The 13,498-nt window shown below is 52.0% G+C and overlaps 1 protein-coding gene across 1 annotated transcript in view; it reads left to right on the forward strand.

Annotated features, from left to right (window-relative positions):
* Window positions 1-2,874: 2,874 nt before the first annotated feature.
* Window positions 2,875-13,498, forward strand: part of ALPL (alkaline phosphatase, biomineralization associated) — a 62,789-nt gene continuing 52,165 nt past the window's right edge. The window contains exon 1 of the mRNA XM_043909115.1: window positions 2,875-3,024. The gene's annotated coding sequence lies outside the window, so the exon portion shown is untranslated. The remainder of the gene's footprint in view (window positions 3,025-13,498) is intronic.

A 13,498-nucleotide genomic window follows, 5' to 3' on the forward strand; every position in this document is an offset into this window, starting at 1 on the left:
TCATCTGTAAAGTGGAAATAAAAGTCCCTACTCAGTAGGGTTGTTGTGAGCATTAGGTGTGTTAATATGTACAAAGCCTCATATCAGACCAGAGCCTCACACGAAGTCAGCATTGGGTAATGCTGGGCGGTACCACCTTTGGTTTAATGATACTGCCTCAGTTTTCTATTTGTTTTTGACTGTGCTGGGTCTTTGTTGCTGTGAGTGGGCTTTCTCTAGTTGCGCTGAGCGGGGGTTCCTCTCTAGTTGCAGAGTGCAAGGGCTTCTCATTTCGGTGACTTCTCTTGTCGTGGGGCACAGGCTCCAGGGTGTGCAGGCTTTGGTAGCTGCAGACCATGGGCTCTCGAGCGCAGGCTCAGGAGTTGTGGGGCGCAGGTTTAGCTGCTCTGAGGCACGTGGGATCTTCCTGGCTCAAGGATCGAACCTGTCCCTTGCATTGGCAGGTGGATTCTTAACCACTGGACCACCAGGCAAGCTCCTGTTTCCGTTTTCTTAGTTCCTTCCCTCTCAGCGCGCCAGGCTCCTCTGTCCTCGCCTGTCTCCCAGTTTGCTCAAATTCATGTCCATTGAGTCAGTGATGCTGTCTAACCATCTCATTCTCTGCCGTCCCCTTCTCCTTTTGCCTTCAATCTTTCCCAGCATCAGGGTCTTTTCCAATGAGTCGGCTATTTGCATTAGGTGGCCAAAGTATTGGAGCTTCAGTTTCAGCGTCGGGTTTTCCAATGAATATTCAGGGTTGATTTCCTTTAGGATCGACTAGTGTGATCTCCTTGCTGTCCAAGAGACTCTCAAGAGTCTTCTCCAGCACAGATTCGAAAGCATCAATTATTAGGCGCTCAGCCAGTGGTACCTGGGGAAAAATCACCCAGACACAGGGGGCCCAATGCTGGCCATGTAATGCAACTAGAAGTGTCCATCCCCAAAAGTTTTGGGGAGATTAGAAGTCAAGGGCAGGCATGGGGGCCCATAATTGGTGAAACAGGGTCCATTCAAGTCGCTGTTGCCTCAGCCCCCAGCCTCTGTTCAGGCTGGGACAGACAGACTTCTCATTCCTGGGAATATGCCCCTGGCTCACTGACAATGACATTGACTCAAGCCTCTTTGTATCCCTAACCCCTTCCCTGGAGTTTGTGAGCAATTACAGAACCCCTCCAAGGTTTGAGACTCTGTTCTGGATGCCTTCACTCACAATTTCTTATGCAAAAGTGTTGTTTCCCAAACTTGATTCATTTATCACCTCCATGATTTTTGCCATAATAATCTAACTCATTGAATACATAAATATAATATTTAATCAATGCTTTGATTCACTTTCTAAAAATAAACTTATGTCAGGGAAGGACACTTCATACCACTCATAAATAAAGAAGCAATATCAGTTGCTAAAAATACAAGAAAAAAGAAAAATAAATACAAAGACACTCTTTGTTTTTGGTGCTAGTTCCCAGTTCTGGTTCCAGTCATACTGACAAGCTGAACTCATGCTTGTTTGGGCCTCTGTTTTCTCGTCTCTAAAATGGAGTTGTTGGGAGATAATGTATGCAAGATGCCTGGCCCAAGGTCAGCATGTCCTAGGTAAGACAGAGAATTCTGGGTCGGGACTTTCCTGGTGCCTCAGATGGTAAAGAATCCGCCTGCCAATGCAAGAGACATGGGTTCGATTCCTGGGTCAGGAAGATCCCCTGGAGAAGAAAGGGCAATTCACTCTAGTATTCCTGCCTGGAAAATCCCATGGACAGAGGAGCCTGGTGTGCTGCAGACCACGGGGTCTCAGTGACTCCGGCACGACTTAGCCACTAAACAACAACCAGTCCTGCTGGTACTGACAGCTTCTCTGCTCAGGCCTCAGTCTCCTCCAGTCCTGCGCCGCCTCCCTTTATCCTTTAGAACTTTTAGAGCTTTTAGAGGTTCCTGTGCACTTTTCAACCACTGTCTCACATTAGTCTGCCTCTCAGCATAGGACAGTGGAGACAGTGGAGGACAGAGGAGCCTGGTGTCCTGCAGCCCATGGGGTTCCAAAGAGTTGGACACAACTTAGCAACTGAACAGTAACAACAACGACCTGTGATAAGGGCAGCTGACCTCTGCGGGTTAAGGGGACCGCCTGCCACAGGGCTCAAGTGATTTGTTACCAGGGTGGAGTCTTGAACCTGGGCTGTCTGATTCCACCAGGTGGAAAGTGTGGGCTTCCTCCTCTGGTTACTGGGTAGACAGGTCCTCACCTCTGGATGGGATGCGGTCAGCAGGAACCCTGGCTGGCTCTAAGGAGAGAGGGAACAGCCCCCGTCCAGGAGACGAGGATCCCCTCCCTAAGCCACCCGCTCCGAGGTATCCCTCGGCTTCCTCCGCCCGAGCAGAGGAGAGAACCCAAGACCAGCGGAGAGGGGGCCGGGCCAGTGGTCTGGTTGGAGGGGGAGGGCGGGAGGGGACAGGCAGGAGAGTCAGACACACGGGTGGACAGCGGCGGAGAGACACGTGCACAGAGATGGGGAGAGACAGAGGTCCCAACAGAGACAGGTGGGTTGTCAGACAGAGAGGCAGACAAGTCGGAGGGCGCGAGAAACACAGCCACAGAGACACACAGCAGGAAGTTGGAGCCAAGGATAAGGTCAACCCCAAAGAGACGGAATCAGAGCCGGCGCTCGCGGAGAGAAAGGACAGAGCGTGGCCTCGCTGGGAGGCGCCCGCCCCAACCCCGGGCAAGGGCGGGAGCCGAGCCAGGGCTCAGGAAGACGGAGGGCGCCCGGCTCCCCGGCAGGCGGCGCGCTGGCCGCGCGGCCGGACCAGCCAGCAGGGCCCGGGCCGGGGGCGGGCCGGGGGCGGGGAGGGCCGGGGCCCGGGCCGGGGGCGGGGGCCGGGGAGGGCTGCCCAGGCCGCGCGCGAGCCCCGCGATCGCCTTTATAAGCCCGCGGGGGACTTGGCCCGGGCAGCGTCGCGCTCCCGCCCCTCCGCGTCCGAGCTCCCAGCGCACCGACCCCGCGTCCCTTGCGCCGGGACAGACCTTCGCCCACGAACTCCGCGCAGGTAAAGACTCGACGCTGGTTCCTGGCTCTCCGGGACCCCTGGGATGTGGAGCGTCCCAGGCCCCCTTTCCGCATCCTCCCCTCGCCGGGAGAGGGCTGCGAGGCTGGACATCAGGGGTCGGGCCGGGACCTCCGCGCCCCCCCTCACCGCTCAAGGCAGCCCATTCGGAACCTCCAGCCACCTGTCCCGCTCCCGCGCTCGCGCGCATCTGCGGCTCCCTGCGGGCTCGCTGGGCCGGCCCAGAAAGTGGACGTGGCCCCAGTGGAGCAGGCGAGGCGGGCTGACTGCGCTCGAGTCGGCCGCTGCAGCCCTGGGGTCTCCCGGCTGCTGCCTGAGACCCCGGTCTTCGGTCTCGGCACCGCCTCCGGGTGCCCGGTGGCTGAGCGGCTTCTACGGCGCCCCCTTGGTCCGCGATCAAGAGACTCGGGTTGCCTACCCCAGAACTGCCAGCCATCTAGCAGCCTCTAGATCTTGGCACAGCCGCCAGGGGAGGGGGCTGGTCTGCCTGGGTGGGCTCCAAAAGTAGTTTGGGCCGGAGCTGGGAACAGTAGAGAGAGGGAGGCACTTGGGTCCGGGAGCCTCAGGGGGGCGGGGAGGGGGGCGGACATCCGGCGTGTTGGAGTCTGTTTGGAAGTCGTGGGGGGGTGGGTGGGCACAGCTGCCCTGGGGCCGAGCTCTGGAGCCCCCCGAAGCTGGGGAAGTTTGCTGCGATCCATCTCTGGGCGTAGGCAGGTGAGCGGATGGCCGGGGGTGGGTTCCGGCGCCTGGTCTTGATAAGAAAGGGTTAAAAGCCTGGTCACAATGGGGGGGGCGGGTAGCTGAGCGGAGCTCCAGCCTTCCCGCGCATTGTCTCTTCAGACCCTTTTTCAATGCAAAATGGGGCTGGGGGAGGGGTCTTTACAGCGGCCAGTGGGTGGAGGAGGTCTCTGGAGGGTGCAGTTCTCTGGCCAGAAAGGGCCTCTGGGCTCTGGGGGGAAGAAAAGACTTCCAGGTGGGCCCGAGTTCCCTGGTAGGCAAGGGGTGGGCTTCCACACCAGCAAAGTTGACAGCAGCCGTTTGTTGAACACCTACGCGTGCCAGGCTCTGGCGCTTGACATGCATCATCTCCTTTACAAACAGGGAAACTGAGGCCTGAAGAAGTTAAGCAAGTCTGAGGCCCAGATTTGAAGCCAGACTCTAAACCCTACAACCTTATCCCCCTGCTAAGATGAGGGGCTGATCTTGGTTCCTCCTTCTGGCTCTTCTGGTGTTCAGTCTTGCCTCCCCCCACGCCCTAGACCTGTCCTTTTCAAATCTTCCGACCTCCCCAGGGTGTCCTCCCCACCCTACCCTCCACTCCCTGCCCCTGCCTTTCTTGTCTCTGTCTCCTTGTCTCTTCCTGAACTTCATATATCCAAACTCCATAAGCAGAACAGGTTCTTGGACACGGCTTCCCAACTTCCCAGCCCCTGGAGTCAGATATAGGCTTCAGGGATGGCCCCTGTCTGTATACGTGACCCCACCTGAAGATAAGGGAGTGTACCTCTCTCATAAGACTGCTGTGAGCAATAAAACTGAACTGAGGGCAGAAACAAAACGCCGTCTCCATTCAAAAAACATTTTAATACCCCAAACCCTGTCCTAGGTGCTGGGAATGCAGCGATAAATTACACAGACATCTGCACACTTGTATAACAAAACTTTTTCAGGCTCTGAAACTGACACTTTAGAAAAAGAATCAAGCAATTCACAAGGAAGGAGATTAACAGGCAGTAACATGGGTAAAACAGATCAGCCAACCTTTGGTTTTCACTAACAGAAAAAGGCAACCTAGCCGTGTGACCTGGGACAAATTTTGTTGCCTGTCATGCCCCAGTCTCCTCCTTTTAGCTGAGATTAGTAAATAGTATGATTAACCTATGCAAAGTGTTGAGCTGGTGTCTGTGCTTAAGAAAATTTTGGCTCTCATCAGCTCTAACCTCAGCAGAGAATGCAAACTTGAGATGGGGTGTAGGGTTTTTGTCTCAGCCCCGAATCCTGGAAACCTGTCACCCACCGCCTAGGCCCTGCCCATTCCCCGATGGGTTGTGTTGTTGAGTGGCACGGTGTCCTTCTTGCTCACAGTCAAGTGCCGCCTCCTATCATCCTAGACTCAGCCTTGGCCCGGAGCCTGGAGCTCGGTGCTGGGAACAGGCCTGGGACTGTTAACCTCCACAGTCCCTTCTGCCTGGATGTGTCCCAGCTTTGAAATGAGGTGAAATCAAACTCAAGCCCTACCGGTCCTTACATACCCGACCTGCCCTGCAAACTGGATGCAGTCCTACAGATGAAGAAAGTGGTCCTGGAGAAGGGAGGTGACTTGTTCAACAACAAGAGATGCTACCTGGGGAGCTGGGGCTGGAGCCCTGGTGACCAGCTCCAATGATCTTGGTATTGTACACACCTTTGGGGATGAGGCCTCCGAATCCAGGGGAAGGATCCAGTGGCATAGCTCAGAGTGCTCACTTTGAATAGGTCCAGCTGGAGTTACTAATACAAAACTCAGAGTTGAAGAGAACATCACGGGGAGAGTGAGCAAGCTGGGCTGAGGACCAGCACTCAGAATCTCCGCGTGGCCACAGGAATGCAAACTCAGCTTTCCAGCACTACGTCGTGGTCCTCGTCCTCTGCAGGCTGGAGCTAGGCTGTGCAGTGTGTATTTTTGGTGTTTTTTTTTTTTAGAGATGTCCTTCCTTTTTTGAGGGCTTCCCAGGTGGCACTAGTGGTAAAGAACCCTTCTGCCAATGCAGGAGACATCAGAAACATGGGCTCCGTCCCTGGGCCAAGAAGATCCCCTGGAGGAGGGCATGGCAACCCACTCCAGTATTCTTGCCTGGAGAATCCCATGGACAGAGGAGACTGGCAGGCTACAGTCCACAGAATTGCTTTTAGAGGGCAGCTGTGGGCAGTAGATTGGAGATTCATCTCCAGCACTGCCGTATGACTCTAGACAAGTTTCTTTCCCTCTTTGAGCCTCAGGTGAGGAAATCATCCGTCATATGGGTTCATAATATATAGTTTGCAGAGTTGTGAAGGGTTGGCAAGATTGTAATGGTTTCTCACCATTGAATGGCTCAGCTGAAAGTGACCACTGTTGGGAACTGTTGAGAAGTTAATATTCTCTGTGAGACATTTTTTGGCCACTACCAGGTGATCCATGAGGGCCAGAGGGAAGGCCCTATGTAGGTTACAAAGGCCTCGACAGGAGGGAAAAGAATGGCTTTAGGATCAGCGCCTTGGGTTCCAACCCTAGCTGTGTGACCTGCAGCAACTCGCTTGGCCTCTCGAAGTGCTGGGCTCCTGGTAGGCATCTGGCAACTCTGCTCTGATGCTCAGTGTCCGAAGAACATTCAAGAATAGCCTTCCTATTTTTCCACCCCCTCACGCCATCCCCCAACATTTCCTAATTGCTCCCAGAAAAACATCATGCTTAAAGTTTTCCATGCCGAAATTCTCAACCTCACTGTGGCATGAAATCAATTGTTTGCATTTAATTTGACTTCTCAAATTAAGGGGTAAAATTTGAGATGAGGGTAGGGGGTGCAGGGGCGGGGGAGGAGTTGAGGAAAATGAAGTTAAACCAGATGTGTTTTTGTTTAACTGTCGGATGGTGGTTAAACTGCCTGGGTATTTACATCGTTCTTTCTGAATTCCAGTAACTAAGAGTCAAGTTTCACTAAAAATTGTAGTGTTCCTTCCTGGCTACCGTGGACTTGTCCTCCCCATTATTATTATTATTACTATTTTATGTTCATCTGAGGCCACAAAGTACTGGGTGCAGAAGAGACCTCATGGATGCCTAGAATTTCAGAGTTGGAAGGCATTTAAAGACTGCTTCTGTCAACTGGCTACTTTGCAGACCAGGGAGAATGACACTCAGAGAGGGTAAAGACTTACCCAGGGTCTCCCATGACCTTTCTGAAAAGTATCCACTGTCTGGATTTTGGTGTGTATCATTTCCATGGCATATCTTCAATATACATCTATCTTTTTAAAGAAAGAATTGCTGGTAAAATGAGGGGCAGGGAGACAGTTTAGAGGAAAGCAACAAACATGATTGATGGGTAGATAGTAGGTGATACAGAAAAGATGCTAAAAAATATCACCACTAAAAATGTCTCTGGTCTGGGGGACAAAAAATAAGGGGATCTTAGAGTCTTCAAGTATATAACATTTTTAAACAAATTTTGTTAATACGGTTTTACATTTTAATAATGGATTAAATGTGTGAAATTTCAACATAAAGAATCTTCAAAAAATATGACAGATATTTGGAATATAAAATCATTGAAATATTAAAAAAAAAAAAAAAGAATCGTTGAGGAAGGATACAGATGGTGTGAGCTGGTGGGAAAAGTCTGCAACTCAGGACAGAGGTTAAGCCCTTGAACTGGTGCCCTCCGTGTGTGACCTTGGGCAAGTCACTTCCCCTCTCTGAGCCTCAGTGTCCGTATCTGTATCCAAGGATGCCTGAAGGGCATGAGCTGGGGATTTGGGACACCCCTAAGACTTGGCATGGGTCTGATTTAGTTTGAGTTGGTCCTCAAACATCTGTGGCTGAAGTTATGGTAGGTCAGTTGCAACCTGCCCTCCTGAGGCAGCAGGGGGTGGGGGCAGGGGAATTGTTGACTCCTGTAGTGATTTAAAACTTGGATTTAGTTGTTGGTGTTGTGAAAACAGGCAATTTCGTTTTACATAAAAATAAGGGTTCTGGTTTCTCTGGGAAGATCAAAAGATGTGGCCACGCTGGGCTGCATCCCGGCCTGGCCGCCGTGGCTGGAGCCCATCAGCAGCTGGTCCATCCTCTTGACCACAGTCCCCTCTGCACCCTGCTCTCACACCCAGCCCGTTCGTCTCGTTGCCATTCCCGGCCTGCCTTCTGAGTCTGCAGTTTCTGAGCTAGGTGCATGTGGCTCCGGCTGGCCGTCACGAGGCTCGGGGGCGGAATGTGGGGCATAACGGACCCCAGCCCCTCTTCCGGGGCCTGGCATCATCTCTGGAACATGTCAGCCAGGACGAGGATGCTCTCTTCCTGCTTTGCTGGTCCCGGGAAGGGGCTAAGGGCTCGGGAGTTTGGGGTCTGACTGAGCATCAGCCTGTCAGTCCTTGGGGAGCTGGCTTGGGGTCCACCCCCTTGGGGACAGGCAACCCTGGGTGCTTCAGACTAGAGATTGCGCAGCCCCCTCAGGGAAGGGACTCCCTTGACATCTACCACCTTACCTAGTCTCCCGACGGGCCTGTGCACTGGTGATGCTTCACAGACAGGAAGCACCATCCTGCACTCTGAACCCACAGCGGTCTGTTTTTTCCCCTTTTCTGGGGGCCTAAAGTGAAGGGAAGTTGCTCAGTTGTGTCTGACTCCTTGCGACCCCATGGACTATAGCCTACCAGGCTCCTCTGTCCATGGGATTTTCTAGGCAAGAATACTGCAGTGGGTTGCCATTCCCTTCTTCAGGGGTCTAGGCCCGAGGGGAACAGGCAGCATAACAGCTGCAGCACAAATCTCCAAATCGCCGTGTCTGAGCTTGAGGACAGTGAGGAAAGCCATGAAGCCTTGTGGTTAAAGCTCGTGGTAAACGCTCTGGAGGGCTTCCCTGGTGGCTCAGTGATAAAGGACCCGCCTGCCAATGCAGGAGATGTGGGTTCGATCCCTGGGTCGGGAAGATCCCCTGGAGAAGGAAATGGCAATCCCTGCCAGTGTTCTTGCCTGGGAGAATCCCACGGACAGAGGAGCCTGGAGTAGCAAGGAGCTGGACACAGCTTAGCGACTGAGCATGGAAGACTCTGGAGGCAGCTGCCTAGCATGAGATTCTAGAAGGTCTCCACAAGCAAACTGCTCTGGGGTGAACTGGGAGAGCCCTGATTCCTGATAGCAGCCACAGGGCCCCTGGTCCTTGCACCCGCAGAGGAGTTCAGGAATGACCTTGTGTGGGAAGTAGCATTTTTGTGAGCACCCACTGGGTACCAGGCAATTTCCAATTCATCCTTGAACCTCCCCTGTCCCTCACACCCTGCTGTTTTGCAATTGAGGCTCCAAAAGGATATCTCGGGTCCAGATCCCTCCCCTTGGTGCCTCGGTCACCCTGCGCTGACCTGGGAAGGGAGAGAGGGGAGGGGCGACTGAGGCTATTTCCTTAGCAACCCTGTGGTGAGGTGCTGACCCCAGGCTCGTTCGAGAGAAGCATTCTCATCCTTCCGGATCTCAGTCTGTGATTCAAGTGGATGCATTTCACCCAGCCAGGTCTGCAAGCTGCCAGGTAAAGCCCAGGAAACATTTGATGTTCTTTAAAAAAAAAAAAAGTGTTTAGGTGGCTTTTATCTGAAAAAAACATAAGTCCCACCTTTAGAAGGATCTGCGGTGTGATTTTCTGTTCAGTCAAGTTCTTGCCTTCTCTGAGTGACCTTTTACTTTACAGAACAACAGTGTGGCCACTCTGGCAGATGTCAGGTGGAGGCGGTCAGGTCACCGTCCTGTAGTCCTCTAGGCTGACTGTCACTCAGCTGTGTCAGGCGTGGCCTCTCCGAGTCACCGGCCTCTTAACATACAAGAGTTAATAACTTTCTCATCTGCCACCACTTTGGCTAGAAAGTGTGTCAGCTGACTCTGAGGGCCCGCTCCCGTCACTCCTTCTTAGCACCACTATAGCTGCCCTGTCTTTTCTGCCTAATTAAGCCAGCTCCCCTCTTGCCATCCATATAGGCAGATGTGCTCGGCGCCTCTCCTGGAACTGCTCATTTAGTCTCAACAGCACCCCTGTGTGGCAGGTGCAGTTATTCCCACTTTACAGATGAGGAAGCTGAGGCACAGAATTACCCCGCGGGGAAGTGGGAAATACACACATTCATCCCCTGCCATTTCCAATCCACCCACTCAAGGCTGCTTCCTTCTTTGTGGTATGAATGACACAGTCTATCTTCCTAGAAGAGTTTGGTTCCTTATTTTGAAATCATCAAATCTAGTAATTCATATTTCAGCTTTAGTTAGCCTATCAAGATAATCAGCGATAAATAGATTCCTCTTAACAGCTTATCTGAGCTCTTGCCTTCATCACTTGACTTCACTTTTGTGAAAATGCTGTGTGTTTTAATTCTTCCCCTTGACCTCATCCTTCCAACTAACATTTAAGGCAGTGGTTCCCAGCATTTTTGGCACCAGGGACTGATTTCGTGGAAGACAATTTTTCCACGGATGGCAGGGTGGGAGGGTTGGTGGTGATGGTTTCCAGATGATTCATGTGCATTACATATATTGTGCACTTTATTTCTATTATTGTTACATCAGCTGCCTCTCAGATCATCAGGCATTAGATCCTGGAGGTCGAGGACCCCTGATTTAAGGTCTTAACTCTGTCAGGAACTGAGCAAATCACTTTTAGTGACCTTATTTAACTTGTTATCCTGTTTTATAGAGGCAAAAACTTAAGCTCAGAGAAGCCAAGTAACTTTCTCAAGGTCATACAGCTAGAAAGTGGGGATGAGACCCAAATTTAGGTCTCATGCCTTCCATCAGGTTAGTGTCTGGATTCAAATTTTTGTCTGGATACAAGCCCTTGCTGTATATATGTGTTTTCAGTAGAACCATCTGTCTCTGGGGTTTGCAGTCATTGGGGGTGGGCAGTGTCAGGGAGGGGAGCAAGCATAGGCACCCTCCTGGTTGGACAGTGGCTTCTGTTCTCCCAGACAATGGGCTTTGGCCTGGACCCCCTCTTGTAGTCAACAGGAAGGAAAGGATGATTGTAGTAGGCAGCATCCTCAAAGAACCAGAGGGGCCTGGGCTCGAATCCCAGTCCTGCCATTTCAAGCTATGTGACCTTGGGCAAGTCCTTTTCCCCCTTGGCTTTTGGTTATCCTGCCTGACAGCTGTGGCTTGATCCAGGGAGTCAGGGTTAGGACATTTCTAGTTCATGTGTGGCCTAAGTTGGCCTGCATACCGCCCCCTCTCCTGTGTTATACATGTCAGACATCACTAAATCAACCACTGTTCTCTTGCCTCTCTGGGCCTATACATGTCAGACATTACTAATCAACCACTGCGCTCTTTCCTTCTAAACCTCAGGTCCCTTCTAACTGCAGTCCTCCAGGCAGCCATCATTCACTCAATAGAGTTGGCACGCAGCAAATGGAAAGACGTCCTGAACCAAATTCGACTTAGGCATTGTGTGAACAGCAACGAGAAGGGACAGGCCCAGGGTGGTGCCCTGGTCGCTATGCTCTTTAATCTTTATTTCCTGGTCTGGGAAAGCTGGAGGAACCCTGAGCTAGACCGCCCCAGAGCTCACCTCGGGTGTGGGGTGGAGACCTGCCAAGGAGCACCCAGCTGTGTCCCTGTCCACTCCTCAGAGAAGGGTGGGGAGGCGGGGTGGGCTTCTGGGGCTGGTCACAACCCAGCTTGTTAAGACTGAGAAGAAAGGCTGGTTTCGGATCCCTCTTGGAAAGAGTTCCACTCACCCCTTCCCCCACCCTCCATAATAATATCCGTAGTAGTAGTAATAGTAATGATGAGTTATTAACATTTCCTGAGTATCTGTTAGGCACCAAGCCACTCAGCTAAATGCTTTCTATACATTCGTGCTTTTAATCCTTCTAACAGCCCACTTTTCAAGTGAGGGAAGTGACTCAAAGGTGAAACAATGTGCCCATGTTTCCTCAGCTGGTGAACCAGCGGAGTTGCTGAGATTGGGGTTCGCCCATGCGTGCAGCCCTGCGGCGGTCTCCCCTCCCTGCTAGGTCTCCTGCTGACTCCTCCTTGCTCACCATCACCGTCTGTCCTTTGTGACTGTGACGTTCCTTCACCTGTGGAAAGTGCTCTTCTACCTGCAGAGCCATTCACGTCCACAAGGATGGGTGTACGCACGCAGAGCGCAGCAAGTGGCGTCTCCATGTTTGGGGTGAGAAAATTGAGTCTGGCGTCACATGGTGCAGAAACGGTAATCCCTGGGTCCTGGGATGGCCCAGGGGAGCCTGGGGTGGGAGGGTGGGAACATGGGCGTGTTGCAGCTGAGGTGGGGTTGAGTTACCCACTCTGTATCCTGAATGGACCAAAATGAGTTCCTGTTTTAATCCGCCTTTGGACCATGGATGAGTCACTCTGATTCTCCCCCACCTCAGGATGCAGGCTCTTAGACGTTTTCATTGTTTAAAGCTCTTTCTTATTCATGAAACCAGTGAATCCTGGAAACAGCCCGATAAAGTATTATCTTCATCTGCAGAAGGGAAACAGGCTCAGGTCAAGCGGATGGCAGAACCAGCCCTCCGACTCAGGTCGGGATCCCAGGCTCGTGATGTTTCCCCAGGTGTGTCCCCCGGCCTGCACGTCCTCACTGTTAACCCTGCCGTCCCCGCCTCTGCAGTGTCTTCCCTTCCTGTGTCGCCACTTGGCATCATCACTGCTTTTCTAGATCTTGCTTGGAAATCTTCAGCCCTTTGTCATCTGATCATCCTCGTAGTGTCTGGCCCTGCGTGAGTTCCTGGAGGGCAGGAACCCCATCTGAGTCATTCGTGAATCCCAGTGTCTCACAAGGTGCCTGCCTCCAGCAAGTGTCCGGGGACGTTCCCGTAGTGAAAGGCTGCTCCGCCTGGCAAGGGTTCCCACAGCCCAGGCGGGCTTGGTTCCCCCGGGGAAAGGGGGAAAGCCAGGAGCGCTGTCCTGCTGGGCGTGACGCCTGAGCTACTCCAGGCTGAGCCTGGCTACCCTTCCCATATCTGCATCTTCTTTTTTTACCAATGACATCAGCTCATAATCATCACTGATTGGTCAGTGATTGGCAGCAGGATGGGCCAGTTTCCCTATTGGTGGCTCAGACCTTAGTCAGGTGTGAGTTTCCCCAGCGTCATACCTCTGACCAATCCTCTTGTCCAACTTGTTCACAGATGTACCCTCAGTGCCAAATAACCTCAAGCCAGGAACAGCCATCATTTGCTGAATCTATTATATGTACCGAATGTACTATAATATATGTACCAAACATTCTGTATGCACTTAATACATATATGGTGAATGAATGAGTGAATTCTTACAGAGAATAACATCCCTTAGGAGCAAAGACCTTATAATGCCTCTGTTCCTCAGTTTTCCCACATGTCCATGAGAGGTATTTGGAGGAGTGATTGACACATATATCAATAGATGTTTGCTTTAAACAAGTCATGAATCAGGCTCTGTTTTAAGTGCTTTACTTATACATATTCACTTATCCTCACAGCCGAGCTCCAAAAAATGTAAGTAATGTCTCCTAGGTCCCATAGTCGGTACCAAGTGCAAATATTTTCATACCTTCTGAGACACATGTATTCTGACCTATGGAACACGGTGACCACTTTCCCCAAAGCTCTTTCCATAGCACAGAATGCCCTGCCCCAGAGCCAATGGTCTGTGAGTCCAGGGGTCATTCTGCCCCCTGATTAAGAAACATCTCCATGAATATAAAATGCTTAACATGGGACTTCCCTGGTGGCG

The sequence above is a fragment of the Cervus elaphus genome, chromosome 8, assembly GCF_910594005.1.
Source record: "Cervus elaphus chromosome 8, mCerEla1.1, whole genome shotgun sequence".
NCBI lineage: Eukaryota > Metazoa > Chordata > Mammalia > Artiodactyla > Cervidae > Cervus > Cervus elaphus.